Source organism: Lithobates pipiens, unplaced genomic scaffold (genome assembly GCF_037356315.1).
Source record: "Lithobates pipiens isolate NorthernLeopardFrog02 unplaced genomic scaffold, aLitPip1_a1.2 Scaffold_37, whole genome shotgun sequence".
Lineage (NCBI taxonomy): Eukaryota > Metazoa > Chordata > Amphibia > Anura > Ranidae > Lithobates > Lithobates pipiens.
In genome coordinates this window covers 5,575,552-5,593,850 of record NW_027507825.1, presented here as the reverse complement: position 1 = coordinate 5,593,850, position 18,299 = coordinate 5,575,552, and the positions used below count along the sequence as shown (strand labels likewise).

At 52.1% G+C, this 18,299-nt stretch overlaps 1 protein-coding gene across 1 annotated transcript in view; it reads right to left on the bottom strand.

Annotated features, from left to right (window-relative positions):
- LOC143956509 (endoribonuclease Dicer-like) overlaps nucleotides 1–16,937 on the bottom strand; it is a gene marked incomplete at its 3' end in the record, with an annotated part of 72,218 nt that extends 55,281 nt beyond the window's left edge. The window contains 1 exon segment of the mRNA XM_077466710.1: nucleotides 16,828–16,937.
- Between the last annotated feature and the right edge of the window lie 1,362 nt (nucleotides 16,938–18,299).

Here is an 18,299-nt window from a genome sequence, read left to right as displayed (position 1 = left end):
GCGAGCGGAGAAGGGGGGGGAGAGCGAGCGAGAGACGGGGGAGAGCGAGCGAGGGGGGGAGAGCGAGCGAGAGAGGGGGGGAGAGCGAGCGAGAGAGGGGGGGGAGAGCGAGCGAGAGAGGGGGGGGGAGAGCGAGAGAGGGGGTGGAGAGCGAGAGGGGGGGGGAGAGCGAGAGAGGGGGGGGAGAGCGAGCGAGAGAGGGGGGGGAGAGCGAGCGAGAGAGGGGGGGAGAGCGAGCGAGAGAGGGGGGAGAGCGAGCGAGAGAGGGGGGGAGCGAGAGAGAGGGAGCGAGCGAGGAGGGGGGAGCGAGCGGGGGAGAGGGGGGAGAGCGACGGAGAGAGGGGGGAGAGCGAGCGAGAGAGGGGGGGAGGAGCGAGCGAGAGAGGGGGGGAGCGAGCGAGCGAGAGAGGGGGAGCGAGCGAGCGAGAGAGGGGGGGAGCGAGCGAGAGGGGGGGGAGCGAGCGAGAGAGGGGGGAGCGAGCGAGAGAGGGGGAGAGAGCGAGCGAGAGAGGGGGGGAGAGAGCGAGCGAGAGAGGGGGGGAGAGAGCGAGCGAGAGAGGGGGGGAGAGAGCGAGCGAGAGAGGGGGGAGAGAGCGAGCGAGAGAGGGGGGAGAGAGCGAGCGAGAGAGGGGGGGGGGAGAGCGAGCGAGAGAGGGGGGGGGAGAGCGAGCGAGAGAGGGGGGGGGAGAGCGAGCGAGAGAGGGGGGGGAGAGCGAGCGAGAGAGGGGGGGGGGGAGAGCGAGCGAGAGAGGGGGGGGAGAGCGAGCGAGAGAGGGGGGGGAGAGCGAGCGAGAGAGGGGGGGGGAGAGCGAGCGAGAGAGGGGGAGAGCGAGGGGGGGAGAGAGAGAGAGGGGGAGAGAGAGAGAGAGAGAGAGAGAGGGGAGAGAGAGGGGGGGAGAGAGAGGGGGGGGGGGAGAGAGAGAGAGAGAGAGAGAGAGAGGGGGGGGAGAGAGAGAGGGGGGGAGAGAGAGAGGGGGGAGAGAGAGAGGGGGGGGGAGAGAGAGAGAGAGAGAGAGGGGGGGGGAGAGAGATGGGGGAGAGAGATGGGGGGGGGAGAGAGATGGGGGGGGGGGGAGAGAGATGGGGGGGGGAGGGGGAGATAGTGTTTGAAGGAGAAAGAGCGACGGAGAAGGTTTGCTTTGTAGACAATTAGCCTAAGTGGGAAAAGCAGAGCGTTGTACATGGGAGCAGCTGACGGACGCCATATCACATCGCTCCCACATTTACGGCTTTGTCTAGGCAGACTAGAGGCAAAACGTACATATTTCGGGGAGAAGGTGGGAGGGGAGCATGAACCATTTAAATAGTTGAAGTGAATAGCTCTGGGGCGGGAAGATGTTATGGGTATGCTTTATGTCCTAAAACTGCTTGTAAAAGGCCAATCTCAAAAGTGGTCTGTGTACTGACATTTTCACATTCAGAAGGAATATAACATTACACTGAAGTTAACAAGCGAAGAAAAGAAAAAAACACCCCCCCCCCCCCATACATGACCATTAAAATGACTTGGATCTGTGAGCTATACAACAAAAAAGTAACGCCGAAAATTTAAAGCCGAATTCTAGATATAGATTTTTTCTTACGTCATTACATTGTTCCGGCTTGGAGCAACCATGTATATACCCATAGCTGTGGGATCCCTCTAGAAGTTGGAAATCACTGTAGTAGGCACCTCTAGCCTGTGGTCCGTGCTGAGAAGCTGCCCCGCTGCACTGTGAACACAGCAGGTTGCTTATTCTGCCGTCATTAAAGTGATTGTAAACCCTTACAAACCACTTTGACCTACAGGTAAGCCTAGATTAAGGCTTACCTGTAGGTCCAAGCAATATCTCCTAAACCTATATGGTTTAGGAGATATTTGCGCCGTAGACAGCGGCGCGCAGGTGCACTGAGCGCGGCAGTTCCAAGAATGGAGCTGCCGCATTTGTCGACACCCCCGTGCACATGCGCGGGAGTGACGCCATCGCGGCTTCGCCGAATCACAGCGGCGGAGCTGCGAGACTCCACCAGCAAGATGGATGCACCGGACTACAGGGGACAGCGGCGACTTCGCTGGCTCCTGTGTCAGGTAAGTGACACATAATGGACTACTATGTGATGCGATGCGATGCATAGTAGTCCATTATGCTTTACCTTTGCAGGGAAAAAAAAGAGGAAGTAAACTCATCAGGGTTTACTTCCTCTTTAAGAGATCACTTTGCATTTTCTCAATGGATACAAACCCTTCTCCGATTGGACGAGGTGGAGAAGCAAGGTGGTGACATCACATTTTCCAACTCGTATAAGCAGAGAATGATTTGCATTTATTAAGATGCAAAGCGATCTCTGAATGGCGCCCGTGCCAATCATCCGACCGTCTGTGTTCACAATGCAGCAGGGAAGATGCTCAGCATGGAACTCCGGAGCTACTGGAGATCAGTGTAGTAACGATGTAATAGAGATGTCTACTACAGTGATTTCCAGCTTCTAGAGGGGTCCCAAGGTATATACAGTGCTCGGTATAAATGAGGACACCCCTTTTGAAAAGATTTAATCAATAACTCAATGAACAATTTCTAAAATTTGACAAAACTGAGATTAGAACATTTGTTTGGCTCATTACATGAAAGGTTAATAATAGAACAGATTACAAAATCTTCAGTTTTACTCCAAATTATTTGATGCAAAAATGAATACCCCCCTACAAGAAAAACTCCATCCGGTAGTCTGTATGACCTCCATGATTATTTAAGAACAGCACCGAGTCTTCTAGGCATGGAACGGATGGCGACGTGTTGCAACATCGATCTTTTTCCCATTGGGGAGGAACGACCTCTTTAGAACGTGGATGGGGAGTGATGGTCATCTCTTCAGAATTCCCCATAGGTGTTCCCCGTTGGGTTCAGATGAGGAGACATTTTTGGCCACTGAATCACTTTCACCCGGTTACATAGTAGATGAGGTTGAAAAAAAAAAAAAGACAAAAGTCCAAACTATGTGTGTGATTATATGTCAGTATTGCATTGTATATCCCTGTATGTTGTGGTCGTTCAGGTGCTTATCTAATAGTTTGAAACTATCGATGGCCCCCAATGAGACCACCGCCTGTGGAAGGGAATTCCACACCTTTGCCACTCTTACAGTAAAGAACCCTCTATGTAGTTTAAGGTTAAACCTCTTTTTTTCTCATTTTAATCAGTGGCCACGAGTCTTGTTAAACTGCCTTCTGCGAAAAAGTTTTCTCCCTTTTGGGGGTCACCAGTACGGTATTTATATATTGAAATCGTATCTCCTCTCAAGCGTCTCTTCTCCAGAGAATAAGTTCAGTGCTCACAACCTTTCCTCATAACGAATATCCTCCAGACTCTATTAGCTTTGTTGTCCTTTGTACTCGCTCCATTTCTAGCACATCCTTCCGGAGGACTGGTGCCTAGAGCTGGACAGTATACTCCAGGTGCGGCCGGACCAGAGTCTTGTAGAGGGGAGAATTATCCTTTTATCTCTGGAGTTGATCCCCTTTTTAATGCATTCCAATATTCCGTTTGCTTTGTTAGCAGCAACTTGGCATTGCATGTCATTGCTGAGCCTATCACCTCCTAGGACCCCCAGGTCCTTTTCCATCCTAGATTCCCCCCACAGTGTATAGATTGCATTCATATTTTTGCCACCCAAATGCATTATTTTACATTGAACCTCATTTGCCATGTATTTGCCCACCCCATTCATTTGTTCAGATCTTCTTGCAAGGTTTCCACATCCAGCGGAGAAGTTATTGTCCTGCTTAGCTTAGCATCATCCACAAATATAGTGGATTGAACTTTTTACCCCGTCCTCCAGGTCGTTTATGAACAAATTAAATAGGATTGGTCCCAGCACAGAACCTGGGGACCCCACTACCCACCCCTGACCATTCCGAGTACTCCCCATTTATCACCACCCTCTGAACTCGCCCTTGTAGCCAGTTTTCAATCCATGTACTCACCCTATGGTCCATGCCAACGGACCTTATTTTGTACAGTAAACGTTTATGGGGAACTGTGTCAAATGCTTTTGCAAAATCCAGATACACCACGTCTACGGGCCTTCCTTTATCTAGATACACCACGTCTACGGGCCTTCCTTTATCTAGATACACCACGTCTACGGCCTTCCTTTATCTAGATACACCACGTCTACGGGCCTTCCTTTATCTAGATACACCACGTCTACGGGCCTTCCTTTATCTAGATACACCACGTCTACGGGCCTTACTTTATCTAGATAAACCACATCTACGGGCCTTCCTTTATCTAGATACACCACGCCTACGGGCCTTCCTTTATCTAGATACACCACGCCTACGGGCCTTCCTTTATCCAGATACACCACGTCTACGGGCCTTCCTTTATCTAGATACACCACGTCTACGGGCCTTCCTTTATCCAGATACACCACGCCTACGGGCCTTCCTTTATCCAGATACTCCACGCCTACGGGCCTTCCTTTATCCAGATACACCACGCCTACGGGCCTTCCTTTATCCAGATACACCACGTCTACGGGCCTTCCTTTATCTAGATACACCACATCTACGGGCCTTCCTTTATCCAGATACACCACGTCTACGGGCCTTCCTTTATCTAGCTGGCAACTCACCTCCTCATAGAAGGTTAATAGATTGGTTTAGCAAGAACGATTCTTCATGATTCCATGCCGATTACTGCTAATGATACCGTCCTTGTTACTAAAATCTTGTATATAGTCCCTTATCATCCCCTCTAAGAGCTGGCATACTATTGATGTTGGGCCAACTGTTCTGTTATTCCCAGGGATGTATTTTGGGCCCTTTTAAATATTGGTGCTACATTGGTTTTCTCCAATCAGCTGCTACCATTCCAGTCAGTAAAAAATATGAACAATGGTCTGGCAATTACTTGACTGAGTTCCCAAGTACCCTCAGGTGCAAGCCATCTAGTCCCGGTGATTTATTAACGTTAAGTTTCCCAAGTCTAATTTTAATTCCGTTAACCATGGAGGGGCTTCCTGTGATATGTCCTGAGGATAAACACTGCAGTTTTGGTTACTGAAGCCCCCAATTCCCCCGTGAAGACTGAGAAGAATAAATTCATTATCTTCGCCATCTCCCCATCCTTTGTAACCAGATGACCTTCCTCATTCTTTATGGGGCCAATATGGTCTGTCCTCCTTTTTTACTGTTTACATAATACGTTCTTCAGAAATGAACAGTAACCCTAGATGTGCGTTTTGGAGGACTGTCATGTTGTATAAGTGCACGATGACCAAGAGCACGGAGTGATGGTAAGCATCTTCTCTTTCAATATAGAGCAGTACATCTGTGATGATACCAGCAATAATATGCAGATCCCCAACACCAGCAGCATTCATGCAGCCTCATAGGAGGACACTGCCACCACTATGTTTCACAGTAGGCACCATGCATTTTTCTTTTGTACTCCTCACCTTTGCGACACCATACACTTTTGAAGCCATCAGTTCCAAAACCATTTATCTTGGTCTCATCACTCCAGAGTACAGAGTCCCAGTAGTCTAGGAGAAGCTTCCCTAGTGGACAACACCCATGCATGCCATTCCTCTGCAGTGTATGCTGTATTGTGTCACTGGAAGCAATCACCCCAGTTAGGATATCTACTTCTTTAGCTAACGGCAGTGATCTTGCATGGCAATTTTCTTCAACCTCTCATTAGAAGATGTTCCCGTTGAGGTGATAACTTCTGTGGGGTGGCCTGGAGGTCTCTGTGAGATGCAAGTTCCATGTCTGTTTCAGTGGGTGTTTACTGCCCCCCCCAAAATAAAAAACCCCATCCCTGGGCCGCCAGTGGAGCGCCACTTCCCCCCACCACCCACTGTCCTTACTGTGGAAGTGGGTGATGAGTGCGTGGCAGGCTCGGGGAAAGCTGCTCCGGTGACCAGTGTCCTCTTGTGCAGCAGCTTCCATGGTGTCTCCTCTCTCCTCCTCTCGGCATCCAATAGAGTCACCTGAGGTTTTGGCCAATGGGGGAAACAGGTTTCATACCTGCTTCCCGATTGGCCGGGAGGAGGATCAGTGTTGTAACAGCAAATTTTCATTCTCTGATGCAACACACCTGGGTGGGCTCTGGAAGAAATGCTCTGCACCCTGAGTCCACCCTATTTTGAAGCCTACTAGAGCCTCTGGCTCTAATCAGGTGCTTCAAAATAAAAAACCTGGCCGCTCCAATTCGTGCTAAATTTGGTTGCTGTCGGAGATGTCTCTTCAAATATTGTAACCATACACGTCCAAGAATTGGAGAAGGGCTACCCCCAGAGTGAGACTCAGTAGACCTGTGATTGCAAGGCCAGTGCCCCAGAATTGGAGGAATAAGCGATTTGTGACCCTTGAACATATGTTTAATTGGGTCATTAATATCTGCAAGCCTGTATTTTTTACAGTGATGGTATCAGCACAGTGGTGAATCCTTTCGACATACCTTTTTCGAATGTTCTTCACATCATTCACAGTTCCTTTTGGGATTTCACTTCACACACAATAGACTTGTGATATGGACTATATCTAATCACTTAAGGTTTTATCTTGACATATATGTTGTTGTTTGTATAAATGCTTGGGTGCATTTAACGCTATAGAGGGTTTCTCACATACTTTCTTACACATATATTAATTTTTTTCTTGTTTATGAGAACTTGTCACATTTTGTTAATGTATATATAGTTATTTAGTTCATTAGGATTTTGTCTAAGATTTCGCTTTGCTACTAATGGCCGTACACACGATCCGAATATCGTACGAAAACGAAAAAAATGTTCATGACTTTAGTTACCTATTCAATTTCTACTTTCGACTTTTTAAGCAAAAAATGTCATACGATATTCGGATCGTGTGTACGGGCCATTCGAATTTTATTGAGGTGTATTCATTTTTGCAACATGGTCTTCAATTAAGTTGTTGGGAAAAATATTTTTTATTTATTTTTTTGTGTGCAAATTAACAAATCTTGGTTGCAATCAACGGGCCGCATATGTGAGAGTATTTTGTAGCATCACGTCCCATAAAAAATGTTCATTCTGAAAGGAAAGTAAAGGTTTTCTGACAAGTCTGTTGGGGTGTACTTATTTATGCGCAGCACTGTACACAATGGATCAACCTGGAACAATGCGATATGTAAAAATATCCATACCTGGAATTATTCAACCGCTTGCTGAGCAGCCGCCACAGTTTTACTGCGGCAGAATGGCACCGGTGGGCAAGACATTACCTTATGTCGCTTCACCTTTTGGCCACTAGGGGCACGCGCATCATGTGTGCCAGGAGCCGGAGTGAGTGTCCGGCGGCAACGATGACCCACCGGGCACCCGCGATCGCTTGTGATAGAGCGAGAGCCATGATCTGTGTGTGTCTGTAAACACACAGAAACCGCTTCTCTCAGGGGAGAGGAGACAGATGGCGTGTTCATACCAAGTATGAACACCAATCTCTCTCCACCCCTAGTCAGTCCCACCCCCCCCCCCAGTTAGAACACACACAGGGAACAGTTAACCCCTTGATCACCCCCTAGTTTAAAGAGGAAGTAAACCCTGATGAGTTTACTTCCTCTTTCATTCCCTGCAAAGGCAAAGCATAATGGACTACTATGCATCGCATCGCAGTCCATTATGTGTCACTTACCTGACACAGGAGCCAGCGAAGTCGCCGCTGTCCCCTGTAGTCCGCCGCATCCATCTTCTTGGTGGGGTCTCGCAGCTCCGCCGCTGTCATTCGGCGAAGCCGCGATGACGTCACTCCCGCGCATGCGCACGGGAGCCAACACACGCGGCAGCTCCGACGTTGAGAATGCCACGCTCAGTGCGCCAGTGTGTACGGCGCATGCGCCGTAGACAGCGGTGCCCATTTTCGGGCACATATCTCCTAAACCATATAGGTTTAGGAGAGATTTCTTGGACCTACAGGTAAGCCTTAATCTAGGCTTACCTGTAGGTCAAAGTGGTTTGTAAGGGTTTACAACCACTTTAACCCCTTCACTGCCAGTGACATTTACACAGTAATCAGTGAATTTTTATAGCACTGATTGCTGTATAAATGTCAATGGTCCTAAAAATGCGTCAAACGCAATATCGCAGATCGCATTAGTAAATAAATAATAAAAATGCTATAAAAAAAAAAACTATTTTGTAGACACTGTAACTTTTGCACAAACCAATAAGTATACGCTTATTGTGATTTTTTTTTTTTTTACCAAAAATATGTAGAAGAATACATATCTATTTTTTTTTATATATATATATATATATATATATATATATAAAATTGGGGATATTTGTTAGATCAAAAAGTAAAAAAGAAAAACCGCAGAGGTGATCAAATATCCCCAAAAGAAAGCACAATTTGTGTGAAAAAAAAAAAAGGACATCAATTTAATTTGGGTATAACGTCGCACGACCGCGCACTTGTCAGTTAAACACCTAAAGAACCGGCCTCTTTTTCAGACTGTGTTTACAAATTAAAAATATTTTTTTTTGCTAGAAAATTACTTAGAACCCCCAAACATTATACATTTTTTTCTAACACTCTAGAGAATAAAATGACGGTCACTGCAATACTTTTTGTCACACCCTATTTGCGCAGTGGTCTCACAAGCGTACTTTTTTTTTTGAATAAAAAAAAAAAAAACTGTAAAATGAACCCAATTTTTCTTTTTATATTGTGAAGTCGCGCTGCGCAATAAGGATGGACCCCGCTGTCTCTGGGATCTGTGTGTTTCCCAGCAGGCAGCGGGGGACTTTCGGAAAGGGGCGTAATCTACGCCCCTTTCCGCAGAGAGCTATCCCGGAAGTGGGTGCAGATACCTGTACTGTACAGGTACCTGCACCCCCCTCCCCCCTGAAAGGTGCCAATTGTGGTGCCGGAGGGGGGGGGGGGAGGATTACAATGAGCGGAAAGTCCACTTTAGGGTGGACCTCCGCTTTAACAGGACAGCTCACTGAAAAGATGGATATCTCGGTTATGGCAGCAGCTGCTGCCGTTACCGAGATATCCATCTTTAAAGTGCCGACGTATATGTGCATTAAAGCGACACAGTGTCAAATCACAAGAAATGGCCTGGTCATTGAGCAGACAAATCTTCCGGGGCTGAAGTGGTAAAAAGAGAAGTATGGGTATTCTCCCCCCCCCCCATTCATACTTACGTAGGTGGATACTGCCTCTGTCCCCCAGCCCCTCTATACTGAAAACCAAGCGATCGAACACTCGGTTCTGAGAGCTCCGTGACTGCCAGTCGCTGCTCTCTGCTCCCTCCTCGCTCACTGGAGCGCTGGGCTGTGAAGGGGACGGAGTGGCTGTCTCCGGTTCTCATCTGCTTGCTGAGGGGCTGAGCCGGATGTCAGTGCAGGCACTTGCCGGATGCACCCTCCATGGTCGGGGAGGACAGGGGGTGCCTGGACTGACTTCTGTGACGTCGGCAGAGAGCGGACTTCTGCCCCCTCTCTGCTGAAAACGAATCGCACTTCTGTGATCCTTAAGAGAAGCCCAGCCAGCAGGCTTTGGCTATACTTCTCTTTTAAAGCGGTTCTGCACACATAATAACATTTTCCCATTCTGTTGCCTCTAGACCGTACATTTGATAATGCCACTTTTTTTATTTTTTATTAATCTACCTTTTGTAATTTGTAGTATTTGATTTTCCTCCCCTGCGGCGATGGGCGGTCTCTTGCGGGGATCAGCATCACTTCCTGCTGAACCCCGCACTGTCTCCTGGGATCTCGTCCAAGTAATCCCAGGAGACATTGCGGCTAATACAGCCGAAATCTCACGAGATTTCGGCTGTATTAGCCGCAATGTCTCCTGGGATTACTTGGACGAGATCCCAGGAGACAGTGCGGGGTTCAGCAGGAAGTGATGCTGATCCCCGCAAGAGACCGCCCATCGCCGCAGGGGAGGAAAATCAAATACAGGGTGCCCACGATGTCGGCCGCCGAGGCTGACCCGTCCCTCGGCTCTCGGGTCCCGGCGCCGCCATTCGTACTAAGGGAAACAGGCAGTGGAGCCTTGCGGCTTCAATGCCCGTTTCCTACTGCGCATGCGTGAGTCGCGCGGCGCCTTTTGAATGGGGCGCGCTGTGTTAGGGAACACACAGTTCCCAGAACATAGCGCGCCTCATTACCCAGAAGACAACGCGGAGGAGGAGAGAAGACCGAAGATCACCGAGGAGCAGGAAGAAGGCAGATTAGGAAGACTGCCTAGCAACAGGGATTTCTGACCAGGTAAAAAAAAATATAAAAATTCTCAAATGTTTTTTTTTTACATTTTAATAATATTAATGCTCTTTTTTTTCAGGGTGGCCCTCCACTTTAATGCATTAAGGTGAAAAAACACCAACCTTTACAACCCTTTTAAAAATGGTAGCTACAGTTACAGGTAAGCCTCTAATAAGACTTACCTGTAGGGAATGTGAAGATCTCTGCAGAGCGCATGCAGCAGATGATACATTGAAGGTCCGGCTTGCAGTGCTGGACCTTCAGAGCCTGTGCCATTAACGGCGGGTGCAGCGCGCGAGTGACGTCAGCGTGGCTCCGGCCCACTCACAGAGCCGGAGCCTGTGGTCCCGGAAGAAACACTGGGGAAGACATCGGCTTTAATTTCTCTTTTTTGTGTTAACATTATTGCTATCACAAGAGATAAGCAATACCCCTTGTGAGAACATGGGATGTGATAGATCCCCTCATGGAGAGCCCGTCATCTCATGGGGGAGAGATGGCGTGCGGCAGCGACGCCAGCAGGCAGGGTTACATGGAAGACGATTCCGTGATCAGCCAGGAAAATGTGGGGAAGGGAGAGGAACTCTGTGTGATCCGGCACACTGAAGAGGCTGCGATGGGGGGGGGGGCACTGAAGAGACGGGCACTGAAGAGGCTGCGATTGGGGGGGCGGGGCAGGCACTGAAGAGGCTGCAATGGGGGGCGGGGCACTGAAGAGGCTGCGATGGGGGGGGCGGGGCACTGAAGAGGCTGCGATGGGGGGGGGGGCACTGAAGAGGCTGCGGTGGGGGGGGGGCACTGAAGAGGCTGCGATGGGGGTGGGGGGGCACTGAAGAGGCTGCGATGGGGGGGCGGGGCACTGAAGAGGCTGCGATGGGGGGGCGGGGCACTGAAGAGGCTGCGATGGGGGGGCGGGGCACTGAAGAGGCTGCGATGGGGGGGCGGGGCACTGAAGAGGCTGCGATGGGGGGGCGGGGCACTGAAGAGGCTGCGATGGGGGGGCGGGGCACTGAAGAGGCTGCGATGGGGGGGCGGGGCACTGAAGAGGCTGCGATGGGGGGGCGGGGCACTGAAGAGGCTGCGATGGGGGGGCGGGGCACTGAAGAGGCTGCGATGGGGGGGCGGGGCACTGAAGAGGCTGCGATGGGGGGGCGGGGCACTGAAGAGGCTGCGATGGGGGGGCGGGGCACTGAAGAGGCTGCGATGGGGGGGCGGGGCACTGAAGAGGCTGCGATGGGGGGCGGGGCACTGAGGAGGCTGCGATGGGGGGGCGGGGCACTGAGGAGGCTGCGATGGGGGGCGGGGCACTGAGGAGGCTGCAATGGGGGGGGCGGGGCACTGAGGAGGCTGCAATGGGGGGGGCGGGGCACTGAGGAGGCTGCAATGGGGGGGGCGGGGCACTGAGGAGGCTGCAATGGGGGGGCGGGGCACTGAGGAGGCTGCAATGGGGGGGCGGGGCACTGAGGAGGCTGCAATGGGGGGGCGGGGCACTGAGGAGGCTGCAATGGGGGGGCGGGGCACTGAGGAGGCTGCAATGGGGGGGCGGGGCACTGAGGATGCTGCAATGGGGGGGCGGGCACTGAGGAGGCTGCAATGGGGGGGCGGGCACTGAGGAGGCTGCAATGGGGGGGCGGGCACTGAGGAGGCTGCAATGGGGGGGCGGGCACTGAGGAGGCTGCAATGGGGGGGCGGGCACTGAGGAGGCTGCAATGGGGGGGGCAGGCACTGAGGAGGCTGCAATGGGGGGGGGCGGGCACTGAAGAGGCTGCGATGGGGGGCACTGAAGAGGCTGCGATGGGGGGCACTGAAGAGGCTGCGATGGGGGGCACTGAAGAGGCTGCGATGGGGGGCACTGAAGAGGCTGCGATGGGGGGCACTGAAGAGGCTGCGATGGGGGGCACTGAAGAGGCTGCGATGGGGGGCACTGAAGAGGCTGCGATGGGGGGCACTGAAGAGGCTGCGATGGGGGGCACTGAAGAGGCTGCGATGGGGGGCACTGAAGAGGCTGCGATGGGGGGCACTGAAGAGGCTGCGATGGGGGGCACTGAAGAGGCTGCGATGGGGGGGCGGGCACTGAAGAGGCTGCGATGGGGGGGCGGGCACTGAAGAGGCTGCGATGGGGGGGCGGGCACTGAAGAGGCTGCGATGGGGGGGCGGGCACTGAAGAGGCTGCGATGGGGGGGCGGGCACTGAAGAGGCTGCGATGGGGGGGCGGGCACTGAAGAGGCTGCGATGGGGGGGCGGGCACTGAAGAGGCTGCGATGGGGGGGCGGGCACTGAAGAGGCTGCGATGGGGGGGCGGGCACTGAAGAGGCTGCGATGGGGGGGCGGGCACTGAAGAGGCTGCGATGGGGGGGCGGGCACTGAAGAGGCTGCGATGGGGGGGCGGGCACTGAAGAGGCTGCGATGGGGGGGCGGGCACTGAAGAGGCTGCGATGGGGGGGCGGGCACTGAAGAGGCTGCGATGGGGGGGCGGGCACTGAAGAGGCTGCGATGGGGGGGCGGGCACTGAAGAGGCTGCGATGGGGGGGCGGGCACTGAAGAGGCTGCGATGGGGGGGCGGGCACTGAAGAGGCTGCGATGGGGGGGGCGGGCACTGAAGAGGCTGCGATGGGGGGGGCGGGCACTGAAGAGGCTGCGATGGGGGGGGCGGGCACTGAAGAGGCTGCGATGGGGGGGGCGGGCACTGAAGAGGCTGCGATGGGGGGGGCGGGCACTGAAGAGGCTGCGATGGGGGGGCGGGCACTGAAGAGGCTGCGATGGGGGGGCGGGCACTGAAGAGGCTGCGATGGGGGGGCGGGCACTGAAGAGGCTGCAATGGGGGGGCGGGCACTGAAGAGGCTGCGATGGGGGGGCGGGCACTGAAGAGGCTGCGATGGGGGGCGGGCACTGAAGAGGCTGCGATGGGGGGCGGGCACTGAAGAGGCAGCGATGGGGGGGCGGGCACTGAAGAGGCTGCAATGGGGAGCACTGAAGAGGCTGCGATGGGGGGGGGGCACTGAAGAGGCTGCGATGGGGGCGGGCACTGAAGAGGCTGCGATGGGGGCGGGCACTGAAGAGGCTGCGATTAGGGGGGCGGGGCGGGCACTGAAGAGGCTGCGATGGGGGGGGGGACACTGAAGAGGCTGCGTCAGAGGTGGGAAGTGGTTCATTTTGATCTGCATGATCGACTCTAAACTGATAACCTGTAAAGGTTTTTTTATAGCATTGGCAATGAGACATTTCCGGTACCGTCGTCTGTTGCCGTTTCTGTGGCCCACAAGATGCAGATTCCGGTATCTACACCGAATGTTTGATATCTGTTTACTTAATGCAACCCGATCTTTTAGATTTCATCAAAACATTTGGGCATTTTGTGTCTGTGTGCACTAAACTCAGTTTTATTGTATAATTTCCTGAACATTTGGAGCTGGAGAGTGACGGGAAGAAGGCTTTCTAAAAATAGTTGTGTTCTCATCCCACCAATCAGGATCAGACATTCTACCATTTCCCCGAGATGGAAATCCATCCAGAGAATGAACAGAGATCCATAGAATATCGGGAGACACCACAGAGGGAAATATGAGGACAGAGATCCGGATCCCCCACAAGACTGAAATAAAACAATGTAATACAATGTGACACCAACACACAATTCCATGACTGTCAGACGGGTCACCTGATCACCACACGGAGGAATCATTGCCAGGGACAAGAACCAACGTTACATCCAACTTTGCACCCAGATCAGGGGCACCAATCTCAATCTTCCAGCACACCATCTTCTCACAATTTCTCCTCTCTTGGCACCCCAATGTCCCCATCATCCCTTGGAACCCCAATGTCCCCATCATCCCTTGGAACCCCAATGTCCCCATCATCCCTTGGAACCCCAATGTCCCCATCATCCCTTGGAACCCCAATGTCCCCATCATCCCTTGGAACCCCAATGTCCCCATCATCCCTTGGAACCCCAAAGCCCCCATCATCCCTTGGAACCCCAAAGCCCCCATCATCCCTTGGAACCCCAAAGCACCCCAAAGCCCCATTGTCTCCTGGCACCACAACGGCTCCATTATCCCTCTGTCACCCAAACAGACCTATCTTCTCCTGCCAACCCAAGGTCCCTACCATCTATCTCCCAGAACGGCAGCCTCTCTAAAAAGGTCCCAATGCCCCTATTTTCCCCCCCCCCCGTCAACCTCGCGTCCCTACCATCTCCCAGAACCCCAATAATAATCTCCCTTACATCCCAATCTTCTCCTGTCAACCCAATGTCCCTATATTCTGACACCCCAATATCCCCACCATCTCCCGGGACCACAGCACTCCCATCATCTTACACCAATAATCCTTTAAGTACCCGATACCCCAACTCCTCCATCTCCTGACATCCTAATCTTCCAGCACCTGACACCCATCACCCCCTAAAACCCTAATCTTCCAACACCCCATCTTCTGTCATATCATCTCCCGGGACCACATTATCCCCACTGTCTCCCTCCACCGCAATGATCCTATAATTACCCCAATACCGAAACGTCCCTACCATCATCTCCCACCACCGCAATGATCCTACAATTACCTGACAGCCCAATGCCGCTAACATCTCCTAACACCCTTGCATCCCTTAGGACCCCAATATTCCAACAGCCCATCTTCTGGTATATCATATCTCCCGGCATCTTCATGTCCCTACCATCTTGGTACCACCCCGATCCTATAATTACCTGATACTCCAATGGCCCCATCATCTCCTGACAACCCAATTTTTCCAGCATGCTTTTTTTTGGCATCTTATCCTCTCTTGCACCCAATGTTCCTGCCATCTTACCATCTTTGCGCACCTTAACCCCCAAAACCCAAATGCCCCATGTTCCCTATCACCCCATCTTCTGGCATATCGCCTCCTGGCACCTCAATTCCCAATCACCCCACCTTCCAGCATCTTATTTCCCTCCGTTCCAACCACCTCATCTTCTTTTGGAACCACAATCTTCGAGCACCCCTTTTTTGGCATCCTATACTCTTCTGGTACCCCAACATTGCTATTACCTTTGGACACGCCATCTTACCATCGCACCCCTTCATCCCCTGCGTCTCCAAACAACCCAATTCCCCCATCACCCCATCTTCTGGCCATATCATCTCATCGCACCTTAATTCCCCCATCACCTCATCTTCTGGCATATCATCTCATGGCACCTTAATTCCCCCATCACCCCATCTTCTGGCATGTTATCTCATGGCACACCAATTGCCCCATCCCCCATCTTCTAGCACCCAATTCCCCCATCACCTTCTGGCGCCACAATTCCCCCATCACCCTACCTTCCAGCATCTTATTTCCCTCCATTTCAACCACCTCATCTCCTCTCAGAACACCAATCTTGCAGCACCCCTTTTTTGGCATCTTGTACTCTTCTGGTACCCCAATGACGCTATTACCTTCGAACATGCCATCTTGCCATCTCGGGGCACCCCTTTATCCCACGTCTAAGCACCCCAAATCCCCCATCACCCAGCATATCATCTCATGGCATCCCAATTCCCCCATCTTCTTGCATATCTCATGGCACCCTAATTCCCCCATCTTCTGGGCTATCCTATTCTGGCACCCCAATTCCCCCATCTTCTTGCATATCTCATGGCACCCTAATTCCCCCATCTTCTGGGCTATCCTATTCTGGCACCCCAATTCCCCCATCTTCTGGCATATCTTCTGACACCCAATTGCCCCATCATCCCATCTTCAAGCATCTTATTTCCCTCCATTCCAACAACCTCATCTTTTCCTGAACCCCCAATCTTCCAGCACCCCCTTTCTTGGCCTCATACTGTTATGGTACCCCAACATTGCTATTACCTTCCGGCATCTTACCATCTCTGGCACCCCCTTATCCCCAATGTCTCCAAGCATCCCAATTCCCTATGACCCCATTTTCTGATGTCATGTCACCCCCATTTCCCCCGTCACCACACCTTCCAGCATCTTATTTCCCTCCATTTCAACCACCTCATCTTCTCTCGGAAACACCAATCTTCCAGCACCCCTTTTTTGGCGTCTATACTCTTCTGGTATCCCAGCGACGTTATTACCGTCGAACATTTCATCTTACCATCTCTGGGCACCCCTTCATCCCATGTCTATGAACCCCAATGCCCCATCTTCTGGCATAGCTCATGGCACCCCGATTCCCCATCTTCTGGCATCTTATTTCCCTCCATTCCAACCGCCTCATCGTCTCCCAGAACCCCTTTTTTGGCATTTTATACTCTTGTGGTACCCCAACATTGCTATTACCTATCGAACACGCCATCTTACCATCTCTGGGCACCCCTTCACCCCTTGTGTCTCCAAACACCCCAATTCCCCCATCACCCCATCTTCCAGCATCTTATTTCCCTCCATTCAAACCACCTCATCCCATCTCCTCCCCCCATTATCTGGCATCCTCTCCAGGCCCCTCAATGCTCCTTTCTTCTCCATCTTCTGACTCCTCAGCACCCCCATCCTCACCATCAGCCTGTCCCTCCCCCCCCGAGTCTCCATCCTTCCCCACCATACCAGAGGCCGGTCTTCCTCCGGGGAAGGTCACACAAACACAAGGGAAGTCTCACCCTCAGCGCCGGTCCGGGCTCCAGAGGAGAGCGGCGTAGGGAGGACCGAACACCCCACCGCCAGGACACCCCGGTCTGACGTCACAGGCGCCGGAAGAGGAGGTGCAGCGGGAGGAAGTTACGCGAGTGCTCTGTAGAGTAAACTATCAAAACTGGTAACGGAAGTGACGTTCCGTCGCGGCCATCTTGGTGCACTCCGCACTCCGTCCACAGCAAGGATCCAGTGAGAAGGTGGTAAGCGGACATATTTGTACACCCACCGGAGTCTTGCATTTTTAAACTTTTTTTTTTTACCAGTAAACTGACCTTATATCGTGAAATACGGGATTTAGAGGTCCATGACTCCGTTTTTGATGTTTAATTTTAAAAAGTAGCGCCGTCAGATTGGCCAAACACGTGAGATCAGCTGGCTTGCCGCTACTTTTAAAATTTGACATCGAAACAGTGTCACAGGCTTCTCATTCCCGGATTTCACTATATAAGCTCAGTTTACTGCCAAAAATAAGTGTGAGATGCAAGACTTCAGTGGGTGTAAAAAGATGTCCGCTTGGCGACTTCAGACTGTGCATCTACTGTGGAGGAGTGCGGGGTGTACCAAGATGGCCACGACGTAACGTCACTTCAGTTTCCGTTACCAACTCTGATGGGTCACCTAATCTGACAGAACCCCCAGGATTCAACCCACGTACAGTCAGCACCACCCACAGCGCCCTCCGTCAGATTAGGTGACCCATCAGAACTGGTAACAAAAGTTGCATACCTCCCAACTGTCCCTGATTTGGAGCAATGGCCCTTTGTCCCTCATTCCACTTCATTTGTCCCTCATTTTAGTGTAGCGCTAATATCCTTGTCTTCTGATGTGTATTAGCATTATAATGAAAATCTATGGATGGTTCTATAGCTTAGTGTTTGGCGCCATCTAGCGACCAACTACTGAGTGAGGATGCTGAGTGAGCTACCCATGGACACCCTCTCTTGCATTGCATGCTGGGTAGGAGATAAAAGGACCCTGAGCGGCCATTTTAGGTCTCTTGGGAACACATGGTCGGCCTGTGAGGACTTGTAGAGAGGCCTCCTGGAGGAAGTGACCTATAGCCTGTACGGAGCGCATCCCTGCTCGGTTGTGTGAGTGACCTGAAGTGCCAGCGACTCAGAGATCGGATTGAGAGGATCCAGAGACACTCATTTGAGCATCGGAAGGCCAGGTCCACCTGTCGGGATGGAGTGGAAGAGCCGGCTGACACAGAAGCAAGCGGCAACTACCGGACCAAAGTTACCATACCAAGGTTCCGATCCAATTGGTGAGCGGGTTGCTATCCACCGTTTTCTAAACCATTGCACCTCGTCAGACTTATATACAGGCCCGGCTGGGATACCTAGTCCCACGGAGGAGGAGTATAGCAACTGACGCTAGGCCGGCATAAGGCCTACTTACTATCACACTTCAAGCACTGTATTATATTTGTGGAAGC